We start from the raw sequence: 15,279 nt of genomic DNA on the forward strand, positions 1-15,279 counted from the left end.
AGTTGTATCTCTACTTTAATTGCAAATGAAAGACGAGGGGTGTGGGACGGGCACAACGGTCAGGTCTAACAATAGAATTTAATTAGTTTTGTTAAGGATGTGATATATTTATTATTTTAAGCCGCTTTGATGACTTGCCGGGTGCTTAACATTTTGAATATTGTAAAGCACTTTGAAAATATATATAGTTATTTTTAATTTTACACTATATCCCGCAGAGCAAGATAGGAAAACAAGAGTTTCTACCGATTTTTCGACGAAATTAAAACATAATTAATAAATAATAATTCGTACTCCCAAGTGGGAAACGAACCCATAATCGTTGCGTTACACTCACACAAATTTATGAACGAATCAAAACTCTAATTTCAAATGTTCTATTAAAGAATTTTATATTTTTAATGCAGTTATTTTTATACACTTGACAGTAGAATATCCGACGAGACGTTGGTTCGGTTGGCATGACGAGTCGACTTGAAAAGTTCTCTCAACAAAGAAAATGTCTTCCGACTTCATTCCAAGTTATATTTTTAGATATTTATTTCTAAAATTTTGTTACAAATCTTTTGATATGAGATAAAACATACAATGGTTCTCAGTGTTATTATACTGATAGCGATTTTGAGAATGTTTCTTTAGATATTTCTCCGGTTTGGTTAAGAGTCAAGTATGGATGTGTGTTGAGTGGTGAAACTCAATGTCGGCACCAAAGCGAAGAAATGAAAATATAAATTTTAATATTAGTAATAACGTGCCCTTTTCTTCAAATGAATTGAATTTAAAAAAAGGATTTTACATATAAAAGGTTTTTTAACATTTTTATATATAAAATTGTTTATTGCTTAAAACAAATGTTCTTTGTATAAACATTTACTTTCTTATCAACAATAAATCATATCAAAGTCATTTTACAAAAGATCATAAAAAATACTCCTTATTTTATATTTATTATATTATTGTGATAAAACAGTCATTAAAAACAAATTGTACGCCACATACATCGAAATGTAACTTTTGGAATTATTTGTTGTTGTTTTTTATAAGTATTGGCTACGCATTGCGAAAATCATAGTATCGATAAAAATCTAGATAATGTAAAATAAATATACGTTGAATCTCTGGAGGTCAGCTGTGACGCAGGGGCACGAACGTGTCAATGAATATTATGAAATGTTTAATATTTTCACGGTAATGATCTGGTAAAGCGCGGCGTAGAATTTCGCCAGTCAATAAGCAATGCCCCCAGAATTTGGCGTAGAGTGGGGAACGGAGTGTCGTAACACTACGTTATCAAGTTCCTACTGCCTAACGAACGAAATTAAACAACACTGTTCAATTTTTCATGAACTTGACATAAACAATAGATAGATACATTCCGTATCTGACACCCGACAAATTCATTCTATGTCAGTACACTCGTACATATTTACTTGTAGTAGTACAAGAGCATGCATATAGAATCGCGATTGTAATTTACATTCACAAAGCAAAGCTAAATTGGATTGTCGGGGCGCAACGTTTCATTCAAATCGGACTTAACAGTCGCTTGTTTTGTCATAAAAAATATTCTCGAAAAGATTCCACGTTGAATATGTTACCTATATATAAGGTAAAGACATAACGGTAGGTTTTATTTTCTTAGGGATTAGTTTACCGTCCGTACCATCCGTTCATTTTCAGCCAAATTTTCGAGGCATTCCGTGTTGCGAGGCGGCTTGTTACCATTAAATGGAAATATTAAATATTTCATTTTCTCGAGTGGGAATCATACGCACAACCTGTCGCCTTTACAGTCGCAAGCTTGTGCACCTACGCCACGACCGGTCTTATAGACTTTAATGGTAAATAGACTTGTTTTTGGATAAATTGAATCGCTACCACCCTTTTCAAAATATAGACTGTTATAAGTAAAAAATCTAAACTTTACGCGGTAATTATTGTTTTGAACACTAATAGCGTTTCTTTCAAATGATTAATGGTGTATATTTAGCGATAATCCAGTTTTAAAGTTTTATTTAAAATGTATAAAAAATCCCAAAATCAAAGATCTTACTTACAACATTATTATTATCGCCTCTCCCAGTTTTCATTACGGAAATACAGCCAAGTTTGAACTTTCAAACTTTCGAAAAACTAGATCGTAGCTCAAATTCTTTGATGAACAAGCTTTCGAGGGATTCTTTTTTTGTTTCGTCAACTTTTAATTTCGTTCCTGCATTTCTGTTGGGATTCGCAACAATGCCAGTGTTTTGCTATGGACTGATATTACAAGTTACGATGATGCAGCAATGTTTCACGTACGGCATATCCCTCCTATACATTTCGAAATTAATTTTGAGTTTTACTTTTCAACAGCTGATCTTGTTTGTTTAAATAAATCTATACTAATATAATAAAGCGGAAGAGTTTGTTTGTTTGTTTGTTTGTTTGTTTGTTTGAACGCTAAGATCTCTGGATCTACTGGTCCGATTTTCATTGTTTTTGTTTTGTATAAAAGCTGCATTCTTCAGAAGTGCTATAGGCTATATAACATTACATTACACATATATACTAATATATTTTAAAGTACATTCTAATTTGACATGCAATTTATTCTGCCATGTTAATAACAACCGTCGTTGCTACGCGACCGCTACCGCGACGTTTTGATATTCATCCTTATGAAAATAAACATAATAGTCACTTTTAGCATTTTATCTAGATTGAAATTATAGTTTACTGTGTAACATACTAATAAATAATTAAGGAGATGTCACTGATTCCAAATGACCTAGCCACCTAACGGGCGGCACAGTATGAACGACGCGAACGGGCAGATGACGTTGACGGTTTTATGAATTTTCATACATTTTCGAACTTTATTTGTTGTTTATAATTAATTTAAAATACACTTTGATTCTCTTCTTATTTTATTTGATATTGCCCGCTAAAATTATCCTACTTAATAGAGAGAAATGTTTAGTTATTTCGTAGAGTCGATATCTATGTACGCACGTACGGAAAACTTTAGGTACTTTTTCTAATATTAAGAATACCTATCCTTTAGTTACTTTTAATCCTTTTGTTAGTTCATTTCAATAACTCAGATAATTTTTTCTAATAATGTGTATCTCTACTTATTATTCTTTTTGATTATTTGAGCTTATATTTTCTTACTAATTCTATTGAGAATTGAAAATAATTTCATGAATATATTTAATAAATATTCTTATAGTTGAAGCAGGCGTAGCCGCGTCCGAGTCCACTAGTATGTATATAAAACTGAGTGACTGGCAGAGAAGTATAACTGTAACAACGCAGCGTCGATTGATGAAATTTAGCAAATAGATTCCTTGGGAAATATATAGACGCAATAATAATTATTTTCTCGAAATTCCTACGGTAACACAAAAACACGGAATTTTATGTTTAGTCTACGCAAACGATGTTGCAGGCCACAGCTAATCTACAATACAATTTAAGCTATAGGTAAATTTCATATAACGATTAACTACTGCTTTTCATATTCAGATTTACAAATAATCCGCAATGAAAAATTGCCATTTGAATTTTTGGCTTACTGCAAACATGCTACAAAGGAACCGTCATACTTGTCTAAATATTTTGAAGGCAGCCTGGAACAAATTGTCTTTGTAAAACTTTATGGAAGGCGATATCATAGAAACACCATCTATTTCACCAGTGAACTTCAATTATTTGGCTTCTATTGTGCAAGTTATAACAAACCCGTCTCACAAAATCCATTATCGAAGTCTTTTCGACGTCCTAAATTAATTCCGATTTCAATAGGTTCTTATTTTATGGTATATAAATAAAGGCATTCAGTGAAGTTTCGCTATATTCCTTTGGCGGGCGATGAGAAAACGACTGGAGTTGTATAGTAATTATCGAAGCCAGGTTAAGGACTTTAGCTGTTCTTATTATCAGTCGAGAGTCGGACTGTCGCGAACATTATTATTCAATTTCCCTTTTAACTTCTCGTTTCTATCTCCGAGATAGCTCTGCAAAAGTTGCCGAGATAATTACTTGTTATTTTTTAAAAATGTATATAATTTCAGGATTTCAGAAATAGTTTTGTTTACCTACTCTCCTACCTATCCCTGAATTTGTTTCGTTATGTCTTATATAAATTACGTTGGAACAAGAAGCTTTTACAAGGACGAATTAATTAAAAGTTGGTAGCTTACTTTCGCGTCTTTGGCTATTATATTTTGTCATGACAACTTGTAAAATTGCTTAACTCGTCGTTACCGTCGTTCTTTGTATGATCAAATGTAAAGTTTCAGTTATATTTAAGAATTTTGCCTAATATCTTAAAACAATGTTTTATTTCCATTAGGACTGTGTACCACCAGTAGAGTAGAGTAGAGTAGTAGTACAATATCTGTGAACACGATGGTTGTGGGTTTGATATCCACTCAGAGAAATAAACCATTTTCATTTCCCTTCCTTGGCTAAACATTGTCTTTTATGGTGTTGAGTTACGCCGCTTACACGCAATGTCTCGCATTCAAACAAAACGCCCTTCGGTGGTACTAAAGATTTTTACATCTCCTTCCTTTAGTATTTTGAACACTCTTTTCTTTCACCATTGGCATAATTATATTTTGCATTTTTGCAATACGTAATTTTTCATCAATTGTCAAATACTTATCTAGTGTACTATTTGAATATTTTATATTATAAATATTAAATATTCCAATTCTTACAAAGCAAAAACTTAAAAAGTACTCACAGTGAAAAATAAGAACAGATCTCTATTAAAAGTTGAAGCACCTGAAAACAATTAAACTTCTAAGAAACGATTCACGGCCAACTTTCAATTAATTTTTTCTACTATTTGCTGTAGCACTTTTATCTTATATAAGCTTTCAAGATTTGTGTTTATAAATTATGAAATAAAATATCTTCTTGAGCAGAAAAATTTAATTTAATTATAGTTACGTCACTAGTTTGTCTTAGGATTATGTTTATATGTTTATATAATAGGCGTTATCAGTAAAATTGTAAAACATATATATTATAAGACTGAGATGCCAGGGACCCTACCTACTTCATTTTAGCAAAGCTGAAATTTTGATTGGATTGAAGATTGAATTTAATTGATTGAAGGCTTAATAGTTTAATATGTAGTAAAGTCCCACTAAAAACTAAAATACTTTTTTTTTTAATAATTAAAAAAAGTATTTATAAACATAAACACCTGTTACAATACGTAACACTTGTAATTTTTAGATTAAAATGATTAATTTCATTTATCTATGAATTGATATGTACCGGTGTTTATTTATTTGAAATTTTGATTAAAAATATATACTTATAAGGTTAATGCCAGCAATTAATCTTATAGAAGGTACAAAAGCACGAGATCTGACTATCAACGCGACGGTTATGAGTTCGATTCCTATCCCGAGTAGGATTAATAATTATTGTGTATATTATTCTCATTTCAATTATTATTATTATATTTTTCTCGCTCTGGAAGGTAGATAAAGCGCAGAAGTCCAGTTTTGATATTCTTGGTAGGCCCGTTATTTTCAGAGTGAATCGAATAGAATTGAATGTAAAGAAGTTTTTTCTTATAGTAACCCCTAAGCGAAAAAAACTATAAGTACATTACATTCTTCCTCCATATAGATAGTACACATTTAAAGTCTTCTTCCTCCTGGCATTAATCCCGGCTATTGTCAGGGTCTGCCCTCCTACTCAGCCTACTCCACTTTGCACGGTCTTTTGCGTCCTCGGTGATTAGACCATTGGCTCTCATGTCCTGCATCACGACATCCAGCCAGCGCTTCCTTGGGCGTCCAGGAGGTCTCACTTCAGGAACTGATATAGCAAGGCACTTGCATCCGACATAGTTCTTAGGCCGGCGCGTAACGTGGCCAAACCATCTCAGACGACGCTCTTGGAGCTTATCCGCTACGTCACGGACCCCAAGACTACCTCGAATGAAAGTATTGCGTATGCGGTCAGACCGCGTTACGCCGCACATCCACCTCAGCATCTTCATTTCATCATAGTACACATTTAAAGTATATGTCTATTATATTTAAAGTAGTTAAGTATTACCAGCGATAACTAAGAGTTGTGTATGACGTATGCTAAATGCCAGAGGTAATTCTAACCGCAGGTAGCTACAGTTGGTTACATCGAAATAGTAAATGTGGTGTAAAATTGCCTTTAGCCGAATGAACTAGCATACAAATATTTTTCCTGACATTATGGCGTTGAACCAAACAAAATCTTCTGTTAGGTATATAACATTAGTATAGATACATTATGTAATTTGACAAAAATACTATTCGTGAAAATATACATATAAATAAACTAGATGAACGTAAAGACGCATAATATGAATATTTCATACATACGCTATGTTGGAAAAATCGTAACTGACATTATTTCTTTAATTATAAAGGACAGGTGTCTGCCGCTGTGAATAATTTTCTCTTTTGGAGCGTATAATTTGGCCGGAATTTTACAGATTTTGGGACAGAAAAGTATAATGTCCGATTAACATATAAATATTTGAAGCTCTCGTAGCGTAGCACAACATCTGACTAAAATTGCGGTTGTCTCTTTGGTTGTCGGTTCGATTTGCACTCAGGGGATTAGGGATAAAGCATAGAAATAAATAAACGTACTGAAATTTTAAATTCTATAAAATTATTTCTTCATTTCCCTGTCATTTTATTTACAAATTGTAATATGTTAATCAAAACTTTTGTAATGATTAAGCAAAACTTAATCCTGTTTGGACTGAACCAAATAATTTTGAAAGCAATGTTCTAAGTTTCACCCAAAACCCATTGAAAGCCATTCAAAGCAAATTAGCTTTGAACTTAATGCAATACATCAATTAGATACCGAAAATACATTAAAATCAACTTCAATATTCAAAGGACAGAGATCGATACAGAATGCATCGAATATGCTGATATGATTAAGATAAAACGGAGTATTCAGCACTAGAAATTAAATTATACATAAAGTTTTCCCAGAAACTCCTACCAAACATCTAAGTATATCTCTCTATCAGAAACTAAGCGACACAGAACGCTGTGGTGTCCTTGGGGAGTGTAAGGGAGCTTTTTGAGAAAGTTCCCCCAAATTCCTACAGGACATTAAAAAATAGAAATTTTATAATTTATTTTTGAGAAATCAAAATCGTAAGCGATGCTTACGATAGCAATACATTTCCATATGAATCCTTTCATTTTATAAAACCTAGTCCACAAATTAAAAACGAGATAAAACGTACATCAAAGACGTAACGGAAAAAGGGCAGACGAGAAGATGGCTAATGAAGTCGAGTGACAGTGCAATTACACACGATAGATACTAAGATGTGGGGTCGCTGCGCTAGCTTACTAGTAATGCCATTAGAAATATAGCGCAATTTGTGTTAAAAAATATATAATTAGGTAAAAAAAATAAATCTAAATCAGCTTCACGCTGTATCACGGGCAGGGCAGGGAAGAGGGAACCTAGTGCTAAGACACTCTGTTCCCCACTTTCTGCCCAATTCTGGAGGCATTGCGTGTTCAGTGGCAGAACTCAACGCCGCGCTTTGCCTAGACACCAGAGCGAAAAAAAGGAAATATACACGTAAATAAATATTTCACTTCCTCGAATGTCGCAACCTGTCACGCTTGGGCCTGTTGGCCACGACGCAATACGTATTCCCATACGTAAAGAATATAGTACAGCATGTGGTCATACTCTCTCTCCGTCTTCTATACCAGAAGAATGAATCAGACGTCGAAAGAGCACAATAAGGCTTATTTTTTAAATATTAAATACAGCTACGTATAAGTTTCCAACTCGTTAGAAATAACAACTCAAGTGACTTAGTCCGCGTTTCGAACTATATAAACTTTGAGCACACAGAATTATGCAACTTTTACAATCTCGTACACTATTATTATTTTCGTGTTTCGAATTAACATTAATATATAGTATGCTATTAATTTTTTTATAAAATAACTATTTTCATGAAAACCGTAAATATAAAAAAATTGTGCAAATAAAAATGTGTTTTGCTGCATTTAAATGAGCTTTTTTTTTTGTCAGTTTTACGCTTTTTTCTTCTTAGAAGGGTGTTGGGCCGCAGAACTTAACGCCGCGGTATGTCGAACAGGGCGGAAGAATGCAAATAGTATAATCAATTACTTCCCCGAGTGGGGAATGTGATGACTACCACACAACAGGCAAACGCTTTCCCATAGGCCATGAGCAACTATTTAGCTGTGCTTATTTACTAGTTTTTTGGATCAAATAAAAAGGTCCAAATTAACTCTGATCGCAAGTACCTACAGTAGATTATATAAAAAAATACGCGTTGTATAGACCTTGATTTCCATGCCCTATACCAAATAGACTATCCAGTACAAAAAAATTCGACCAAGTAGTTCCTGAGATTAGCGCGTTTAACAAAACAAACTCTATAGCTGTATATTAATTAATATATATAAGTAAAAATTATTTTCATATTCATAAATTCAGGTATTAGGTTCGATTCCCATCCTCAAAATATGTGCAGTGACCAGAAACGCTTGCGGTTGATTGACAATTCCTGTTTATCAGTTGTTTGATTTCGGCTTTTGATTGATTGGCTGTATAACGTGTTAGTTGAAATTGTCACAGTTAAATTTAAAGCTTCCTGGATATATATTAGAATTTATAATAACAAAGTTTCAATTGATTATTTTATATGAGGATTACTGACAACCTCTTATGTAAAACGTAACGACATTGTCTCATGCAGGATACTTTTTTCTGATATGGTAAACGCTGTGTTGAGATCCGCTACTCAACACGCAATGCCTCCAAAAATTTGGAGGAGAGTGGGAAGCAGAATGTCTTAATACTAGGATCCCTTTCCCTACCCTGCTACATGCGGGATACAGCGTGAAGCTAAAAAAAAGTATAACTATTATAGCGTATCTTCAATTTATTTACAATCTCGTCCTTCTGTAGCGTGCGTTCTAAGCCGCAAGCCAAGTGTGGTTAATGCAGACGACAGCTAAGATTTACAGCACATTTCACTTGAAATTACATTGTGAAGTTGTGGAGTTTTTGCAGCTGCTTGCGCCACCTTTCTTAAAACTATATTTTTAATATTAAATAACGCCAACTAATAAACATCAGTCTGTCTAACTCGCTCTCTAATATTTAAATGTATAAGCATGCGAATGCAAACGCATGAGCTTGTGGGTTCGATTCCCACTTGAGGAAATGGAATATTAATATTATGATATACTCGCTTTGGTAAGGAGGCAAAGCGCGCTCCAGAAATTGACGAAAAGTTAGGAACGGAAGTGTCTTAAAATAAAGTGCCTTAACACTAGGTTCCTAGGTTTCTTTATATATAGTATAGGTATATAAAATATACCTATTAAATTCTGTTGATAGAAGTATTAAAAAATAAGGATATTTTGGCCTACTTTAAAGGAGTATCTATTTTAAAAAATCAAGTCAGCTTCACGTAGTGTACAGCACACATCAGGGTTGTAGAACTAAAACAAAGAAAACTATTCATAATAGGTATACACTCAATATAACGCTACATATATTTTTAAAGATTTTAGCTTAAAATTACACGATACGATGTAATAAAATGCAGAACTGGCGGAAAACATAATAAACCGCATTGAAACAGGCCGCGATATGATGAAAAAGAAATGTAATTTGCACACGCTTTCCCATTCATATAAATTTGTTTTTTACTACCACTAGGTACATATATTCCACTACTGGTCTTGTTAATTTTATATATGACAGAGTCTATCTAATTCTATGTATAATATGTATATAAAATTATATAAAAGTTAAATAATTTTAAGTAAAACCGGTCAAGTGCGAGACGGACTCTTTCACAATGAGTTCCGTAATCCCATTAAAAATCACAGGTATTCAAAATTGACCTTCCTGAAAATTGTAGTATATAAGTAAATATAAATAAATAATTCAATAATTAAATACCTCAAATTTCTTTTTTAATTGGCTTAATTAAGCCATTATCTCGTAAATAAAACAAAAAAATATCTTTTAATTATAATCAACAACATTCAAGAATAGATCGATACAGGTAATTATGTCAATAACAATTCACAGCGAAGTCTGAGCAGCGGGAGAGTGCGACCCCGAAGCGCACTGACCCGACCGGCTGCTATCATTTATGTTACTGTTGCCATATAAGTGTTCTTTTAATAGGATTGTTAATTTATTTTGTCTTTTATTTATGTTTTTTAGGCCATAGGTCAGTGGCCTTGAGTGGGTATTAATTATTTCTATTTCCGCGCTATGATAGATAAAACGCAGCGGCTTAAATTCAGATAGAAAACACAGTGTCTTGACACTAGATTTTCCCTGCCAACTTTTTCATATATCATCTTCATTATCATCTTATTCATATAATGAAACTGAACTTACAATGGGTTCTGTTTCTATCATCTTATATCATTTTAATATTATACATTTAATCTTATCATTATAATTGCTATTAATAAGTAATGAACTCTTGGATTTTTTAAGTGCAACAATGGCCATGGCAAATTACATACATAAAGAAAAAGCTTAATTATGATTAAGCTATATATGATAAATGTATAAGAATAGTTTTCTGTTATAAGTCAATATACATTTTAGATTTTATATAATGAAAGGCACTAAAACAATAAATTCTAATACTAACATTTTGGTCCACTCTACATCTACTTTTAAGTATTTATTTTAAGTAACTACTCGTATAAGCATTATACTATAAAGAGTCAAAAAATGCAAACTATATCAAAATTGCGAACTGTATCAAAATTTCATCGCCCTCAAAACATTTTAATCATATTAATGAAATACCAATTACTCAGGCGCGTGTAAAATATGAACACTCATTAAAGTGCTCTTCAGATCGCGCTTGCCTGCGCTCATCGATAAGGATTAAGTATATTGAAAATTTACAAGGTTTTCTAACGATATTTGTGGAAGACTAGACCTTTTTAGGTCACTAGCGGTGTAAGTTGAGTTTCCTTGAATACTATTTTTTTTAACATAAGTACTTATTTCCAAGTTGAGACTCTTTTTTGTAGTTTCACACTGTATCCCGCATTTAGCAGGGTAGGCAAGGAAAACTTTGTATTGAGATACCCTTTTTGCTCCCCAATTTCCCCCAATTTTCGTGACATTGCGTGGTGGTCAAACTTAACGCCGTGCCTTGTCGTGTTACCAGTTAAAAAAAAAATTCTGCGAGTTAGAAAAGAACTACGTCGCTGCGTCACGAGGGTCTCCATACTATTAATATTTTTTCTGATATAATACTTATACGAGAATACTAATTTATAGCTTTAAAAAATATCCAGTTAAGAGTGCATCAATAAGTTCCAAATTAATTTTACCAACAAACAAGCTGTTTTTATTAATAACATATTATTTTAGTTTTCTTTTTAATTTACGTTTTTCCTAGCCGATATTAAAAATATATTTTATCGTAAATCTATACTCGTTCCTTTAATTATATTGAAAAAAAAAAAAAACAGATTTTTACATAAGAACACTCGAGCTCAACGAATTACCACGTTTAATTCGACCCCGACCCAGTTCTAGACAAGTAGGAAGAACTTAATTAGTACAATATGCCCCAACTCCACACGTAACTAGCTCCTGTCCCTTTTGTGATTTGATTAATTAAATTTGATTTTTTACTTCGTTTTCATTATATTATAAAATTATATGAAGTTTTGATTAATATAATTAAATTTGAAAAAAATAATTGTTGTTTTAATACATTTAACCTTGTATGCAAAAATTTGGTCAATGTAAATTTTCTAAGAAAATTACAAGTATTGGAGCTTAGAGATGAAGCCAGGACGTGAATAGTGTAACTCTTCAGAGCTATATTAGTAAACCACTCAAGCTTAGGTTCATATAATTTATAACACATTCCTGCTGTACCATGTGTAGCATTGATGTAGAAAAGCGAGTTTGTAGTTTTATTAACTTTACCTGTACTTTTTTACCTATATTAATTATTTATTCAAGTTTAAAGTTGCTTTTAAAAGAGTTACTTGAAAATATGTGTATATGAGAAATTGATATTATGTGTTCCACTAAAATCTGGATTCGCTTTTTCATTAAAAAATATATATAAAGCAAAAATCCAGAACCATTCAGCTATTAATCGAAACTAAGCCTGATGTTGGTTAAATAAAAAATATAGATGCAGAAATGGAGGCCGGATGAACGGCAATTGCTCAGCGTCCGAACATGTGGCATTTTTTTTATTAAAAAAAAGTCAAAACCCATCGTAGAAAAATTTCGATGATCCACTTTCGAATCGCAAAAGTTGTTCAATAGTGTACCTATGCGAGTTCCTCTTACCTGTTACTCGGGTAAATTAATTGTAATCCTACAAAGCTATGGAATAAAGTCGATTTTTCCATTTAATTGATTGAAATTCAGTTCTGAAATGATCTGTAAAAATAAGTTTCTAATCTGTTGACAGTGTTATTGTTTGGAAATTTTGAACTTTTAAAAGCTTTTACTTTTAATCTACTATGTTAAAGTATTTTGTTGCCTCACGCTTCATCTTGCAAATAGTAGAGTAATCAATTAAGCTTTACGCTGTATCTCACTCACAGCAAGGTAGGCAGAGGGAACCTCGTGTTAAGACACTCCGTCCCCATGTAAGTATTTATTTGAAATAATGAGATAAAGAACTTGAATTTAAATAACTAAATCAAACGAAAGAAATGAAAATAATATATATATATATATATATATATATATATATATATATATATATATATATATATCTATACATATAAATACAGGCAGTCAGTTTTGTCGTGTGCTTAACCGATATAAATATTGTATTTTGACAAACTTTCCTTAACACTTAGTGTTTGTTTTATTTCAAACGGTTCAGAAATAATAGTATTTTGTTCGATAAAATTGCTACATATATTTATAATTTTTTTTGAAACTTTAGTTTTTAATGAATAGATATTGTCTTTATAATGTTCTTAGAACATAAAAAAGATAATAAAAAATTAATAATTAGAACATAAAAAAATTCAGATAAGTAAATAAATAACTGTGTAGTTTAAGCGGGCGAAGCAGCAAGCGGCTCGCTAGTATTTAATATACATTTATTACCTTTGACATATTAATATGGTTTCCCTATAACCTCAAGAACATATAATCGGTGACGTGGCCAACCAAAGGCTATAAAGGCACATTCACACAATGTTTGTGGTTGCAAATTTCACGCAGAAACCATGCTTATTGCTTCTATACTTCTAAACTATCCTTTCTCCGTTGACTCTTTTCTTGCAGTTTCTATGTAAAATAAATAACAGTAGCCGATAAATTTTCTTAACCTAAGATACCTGGACGTCTTCTTTGGGATTCAATTAATTTGGTACGCCAAATGAAGTAGAAATATGTCTCAGTGGATGTTTAATTAAATCGTCGACGAAATTACTACGTGCTGTGAATATAGAATTGGTAAAAATAAGATCCTTGAACATTTGGCTGAGATTGGTAGAGTGGGACAAAGGTAAGCTGAGAAATATTTAGGTTTAGGTGATGAGGTAAGTAAGGCTATGCTTAGTGGACAGTAGCTGATTGCAAATGCAATGGTTTTAGGTCCAATTTTCCACTAGAGTTAATTTCATTATGATTAATTACTTTCATTTAATAGATTGAGGGAACCTAGTACTAACACTCCGGCTCTCCGCTGCACGCTAGAATTCAGAACACTTCGTGTGGTTTAATAGTAACTTAACGTGGTACTGACTCATTTAAAGTACATATTTAAACATGAGATCTAAGAAAATGTAATTAAAATTTCAAGCGTAGGACAATATCGTATATCACACAATGGGGGTTTGATATTTAACTAAATCCGAGGATCTCAAGTTTCTGCACACAAAAGGTAGTTAATTAAATCCGCTACTCGACTTTAGACTAACTCTCGAAGACTACCAACATACATATGTTACGTGCGAACTTCCTGAAGCTTATTCTGGCATAACTTATAAGTACATATCGTACTATACATACAGGTACATAATTATATATCTTTAGATTCAAGCTGCATCCCGATTATGGCAGAGCAGGCAGAGGGACCCAAATGTTGAGACTAACTCCGTTTATCCAATTATGTATATCCAATTTTTGAGACATTGCGCAGTGTTTTGTCTTGTTATTAGAGCACAGCGAGGAAAGGAAAATAATTCATTTAGCTGAGTGGAAATCGAATTTACAACCGACGGGTTTGCAATTAGCGTGATGCTCTACGGCGCGGCGACCTGAATATAATTTTTTTATATTTACTTTTAATTATTTCTTTATTTCAGTTTAACTTAAAAGAATAAAAATAAGTAAATAAAAAACGTTTTATTAAAAAGTTATGTTTCCGCCCGGGATCGAACCGGGGACCTTCTGCGTGTTAGGCAGATGTGATAACCGCTACACCACGGAAACTATACAGAGTTGAATAAATTTACGTATAGCAAGCGGCTAAATTAATATGACTTACAAATTTTTATTTTATTATAATTTTCTTAATAATTATTACATTTAAATATATTATTTATGCAACGTAACTCACAACCAATTCTACGACAATATGAAAACTAAAGTAATTTTCGTTTTCGTTCGCTTGGATCGCTGTTTTATTCGTTTTGCGTATTATTTATATTTTTTTTAGTGATTGTAAATAAAATCCATTATGTCTTGGAATGCTTACAGTGCCACATCACTCGTTTCTCAGTTTCTCTTCAATCAAAAATCATTATATTAATTAGACCTCAAACATGAATAATAACTATACATACTCACTACAGTGACCAGCATTGAAGCGTGAACACGTTACATTAGGCGTAATGTTAGTTTAACATTAGTTTACGCTAATTATAGACGATCAACGATCCCGCTAACCGTAATATGTGGTGGCCGAACTAATATAAACCACTATTGTGTAGACCGCATCAATTTTCAAGCATTGCCCTCGCCATATTGGAAATAATTGCACTTTACTATTCTATACACAATCCAATGCCAACTGAATGTTATTATATAAATTTCGCGGACAATCTGTATCTATATGAGGCCAGTCGTGGCGCAGGGCGATTTACACTCGAACAAATGTTATTCATATTTTTATTTGCTCGCTCTGGTAACGAGGCGAAGCGCAGCGTTGAGTTCCGCCACTCAATACGCCATGGTACAGAATTCAGTGGATTTGGGGAATAGACTGTCTTAACACTAAATTCC

The 15,279-nt window shown here is 32.6% G+C and overlaps 1 protein-coding gene and 1 non-coding gene across 3 annotated transcripts in view; one reads left to right on the forward strand and one right to left on the reverse strand.

The window, feature by feature from the left end:
- The window catches only part of Sdc (Syndecan), a 213,509-nt gene that overhangs the window by 154,128 nt on the left and 44,102 nt on the right, over nt 1-15,279 (forward strand). The window lies entirely within an intron of this gene.
- On the reverse strand, nt 14,415-14,487 carry TRNAV-AAC (transfer RNA valine (anticodon AAC)). The gene has a single exon. It is a non-coding gene; the product is annotated as a tRNA-Val (tRNA).

Source organism: Heliconius melpomene, chromosome 10 (assembly GCF_056956725.1).
Source record: "Heliconius melpomene rosina isolate 202511_hmr_F chromosome 10, ASM5695672v1, whole genome shotgun sequence".
Lineage (NCBI taxonomy): Eukaryota > Metazoa > Arthropoda > Insecta > Lepidoptera > Nymphalidae > Heliconius > Heliconius melpomene.